Raw genomic sequence first — 4,561 nt, 5'->3', positions numbered from 1 at the left:
AACCGGGATGGCTCAACCGGTCATGCCAAATGATAAAATCATTAGAATCAGTAAACCTTTTGTTTACAATGGCATGTGATTCAACAGTACCAATATTTGTATGGTACAATCCAGAAGAAAGTGCAGGTAATTTTTCGTGCATAATTTTCTTCTCCATATTTATTGTAGTAATATAAAGGTATTCAACCTTTCCTTCATTTGCAGTCTCAATATGATAGCCATTTTGGCGAATAACCTTGAAACTTAACAAGTTTCTTTGAGACTTACTACAATATAATGCATTATCAATTACCAATATCGTTCCTCCAGGTAGTAATAAGACTGCTTTTCCAGAGCCTTCAATTAATTTTGTACTACCAGATATTGTATTGACATAAGCCTTTTTCATAATCAAATGACAAAAATATTTCTTTTCTTTTAATATCGTATGAGTTGTGGCACTATCCAAAATGCACATATCTCCATTATTCATCTTGAATCCAATTGAACACTGATAAATTTATTTATCTTCATAAAATAAAAATGCATTGTAAGAAATAAAATAAGTAACAATTTTGCTAGTAAAACATAAGTCCCCTTTTTTTTTTTTAAAGTTAAATTATGGTAATTTAGAATTTAAAAAATTATATGATTCAATTATGATGAATGTTACAATAATTTAGTTTATGAAATTATATACTTATTAACCTTAAATAAATATTATACACAAGTATTAAAAACAAATATAAAATATTATAAAACATTAATATAATATTATTCATCATGTATAGATAATTTGTTTATTGACAAAAATAATACAATCATTATACATTATTAATGTCTAAAATATTAACAAGAATAAACAGTTAGTATAATGACATTAAATAAAGCGAATATTATTTTTAGTAACAATATGATATTAAGATTAAATAATAGCACACTAATAGTAATTAATTACAACATTGTAAAATAGCACAATGTAATAAATAATATACAATTATCATAAAAATGTAACCTTGATTATTATTTTTTTTCTTCAAATACATAAACGTAAAAACACAATAATTTAAAGTACATGATAACATATTGAAAAACATGAAATTAAACATCAATTAAGATCCTTAAAAAAATCTTCAACCTCCAAATGAGTAATATCATTGAGGTCATTAAAATCATCATCCCTTAAGGCCATATTTGCTTCAATATTATCATTATTCAAAGGCCTTGCCTCAACATTATTTTCGAACGCCAAGTGTGACTGTTGACACCCAATTTTGGCCATCCACAACGCAAATTAGCTATCGAGTTTCTTTGAATTTGAACATTTTGAAACAATTAGCTTTTATAAAAAATATATATATTTTCATATTATTCTTAACTATTTTTATCTTTTTATAAATTTTAGTATAATATATATATTTCTATATAACTATATATTTGATTAATATTTATGTGGTTATTCAAAAATTATCTTAAAAGATTTTATTTTTTACTAAATACAATGTTAGTTAGGTTAGTTTAATTATAGTTTGCATTTTTGAAATTTTTAGGTTTTTTCTAAAAAAAAAAAATAAAAAAAAAATAAAAAAAAAAATCCCAAACTCCCACATCGAAAATACATAGAAAACTTGGGGTTTTTGGAGCCTATATAAAGGCTCATATTTTCATTAAGAAGAGGAAGAAGGAGGAGGTTTTTTAACCACCCCAAAGTTAGAAATTTTCTTACCTTGGCTAGGATTTTGGACTTTTGTCCCCAGCCTAAAAGTTGTGAAAATTTCTAGCTTTCAATCTATATTTTCTTCACGGAAAATAGGAGATTGAAGTTGAAATTTAGGCTAAGAACCCACGAAGGTTCGAGTCTAAACTTTTTTTTAAAAAAATCTTTTTTCTTTATTTTTGTAGATTGGAGTTCCATCAAGCTATTGGATGGTGGTGAAGTTGTCTTCCGCTCATCGTTTTCAATCTTGGCCCGGAAAGAGGTAAAATATTTTTTCAGTTTTATTTTACTTAATTGTTTCACGTTTTATATTTAGTTGATTTATAGTCTTATTTTTTTAGTTAGTATGTATATAAGAATAATTAAAATTAATGATATAAATTTGTTATAGTTAGCATGTGTTAGGATTAATTAGCTAGCATGTGTTAGAGTTAATTAGCTAGAATATGTTAGGATTATTTTATTAAAGCACTTAGTTTTGTTCATTATTTTTCCAAGTAGTTTGATATTATTATTATTACTATTATTATTATTATTGTTGTTGTTATTATTATTGTTGTTGTTTTTATTATTGTTGTTGTTGATTACTATTATTATTATTGATTGTTGTTGTTATTATTATTGTTGTTCTTATTATTGTTGTTTTTATTATTGTTGTTGTTGATTACTATTATTATTATTATTGTTCTTATTATTGTTGTTGTTGTTGTTGTTATTATTGTGTTCTTATTATTGTTGTTGTTGTTGTTATTATTATTATTATTATTATTATTATTATTATTATTATTATTATTATTATTTTTGTTGTTGTTGTTATTTTTATTGTTGTTGTTCTTGTTATTATTATTGTTGTTCTTGTTATTATTATTGTTGTTGTTCTTATTATTATTATTGTTATTCTTATTATTATTATTGTTGTTCTTATTATTAGTATCATTATTATTATTATTATTATTATTATTATTATTATTATTATTATTATTATTATTATTATTGTTGTTGTTGTTATTATTGTGTTCTTATTATTGTTGTTGTTGTTGTTCTTATTATTATTGTTATTGTTCTTATTATTATTATTATTGTTGTTGTTGTTGTTCTTATTATTATTATTGTTGTTCTTATTATTATTATTGTTGTTATTATTATTGTTGTTCATGTATTATTTATTATATTTATATTGATTCGGGTTGTAATAATTTAGTTACTTATGTTAGTTATACTTTCTTAGATATTAATTTTAATTTATTTTAACCTAATTAGATTCCCCTAAAGATAAACCAATTCATGTTAAGTTTACTCTTTAAATGATTTTCTACCTTTACTTATTTATTTGATAAACTTTTACTTTTTTTATATATACATCTATATTATTTTCAATGTTTAAGTTTAATCTTTTTTTTTCTAAAAAAAATAATTCTAAAGTCTTCATTTCATTTTAAATTAATATTTTCAAAAGTTAGTCAAATAATTTTCAAATCGTCGGATAACCGCGCGTTAGCGGCCACTTTGAATGCTTAACATCTTCTCAAAGTGGAAATAAGAACCTCGTACCTTTTTCTCTAAATTTTTAAGACTTAAATCTGTTAGGGTCTTTTAAATTAAGTTTTCTTAATTTCTTTAAAAAATTAAGTGGCGACTCCTTTTTTTCTAAAATTGATTTTTTCTCTAAAAAGTTGAAATTAATTTTAAACCGTCTTTTTTTCGATATAACAGAAATGGCGACTCCGCTGGGGACTAATTAGGTTCTAACCATTAGATTTGATTGTTTATTTGACTAACTATTTGGGTTTGTAATAATTAGTAATTTTTGTTTTTCCTTAATTGTGCAATTATGTGTTTAATTTATATATTAAATTGTTATTTGCATTTCATAGCATTTTTCCTATTTAATGTATAGTATATTAAAGAACGATTTTGCGGTACCGCAGTCGGGCTTTTTATACTTAACCCTTTTCGGAATGATCGACAATTTATTGATACGCCATGCGTCCAATGGTTGTCGTAAGTTCCAGCCTGAGTTGTCCGCTTGGGTTACCAGTCTTGCAAAAGCCACTCTTAGTCAACCTAGCGTAGAGCAAAGCCAAATCCCTAATTTAGTGCATTGGCCTAAGACGACCCCATACCCAAGGCGTATTGGGCCCATTAGAAAGACCACCTTGAGTTCAAGACGGCCCTCGGCCTAAATGGACAAGCATACCTATATGTTTAAATTTGAAGGTTTTATACGCGGTTTGGCAAACCATTGTCCCTCGGGGCTGGGAGTTTTTTTTTTGTAGCTTAGTCAAGTCAAAGAAGGACCTTCAGTAAATGACACTTCATCCAAAAGGCGTTGGCGTTCGGAGATGTCAAGAAATCAAGAAAGAAGGATTTTCCACGAAGGCTTAGTTAGGATTGTACCCCTGCGTGGGACTGACAATTTATATCCCTTTTTTCCATTTATGTATCCCCATTCAAATTATTCATAATATTTGTATAAATATAAGTTTGGGGGCAATGGAATGTTTCAAATGACGTAATACATCCTTCAAATCGTTAGGCCTACCTTTGGCACAAAAAGGTCACATATCTGTTTAGGATGCGCAATAATTGTTTGTGTGCTATATGCTATAACTGTTTTGTGAATATGTTGCTTTATTTGGAGACAAGCTAGTCCACTCTTTTAGATTTTTTTAGAGCCTCATAGGCATAAATATCGATCACTATCGATAGTGCATCTAAATATTCAATGAGTCTTTAATTTCCCAACAAAATTCGAACTTTACACTCAAATCATAAACTTTGCTTTCTCATCTCCACAAAAAAAAATCAAGTGGTCGAACTACGTAGGACCTGAATTTTCCTTTGTGAGATACGTAGGCAGTCTTT

This window comes from Solanum dulcamara, chromosome 10 (genome assembly GCF_947179165.1).
Source record: "Solanum dulcamara chromosome 10, daSolDulc1.2, whole genome shotgun sequence".
Classification (NCBI taxonomy): domain Eukaryota; kingdom Viridiplantae; phylum Streptophyta; class Magnoliopsida; order Solanales; family Solanaceae; genus Solanum; species Solanum dulcamara.
This window is presented reverse-complemented; position numbering follows the sequence as displayed.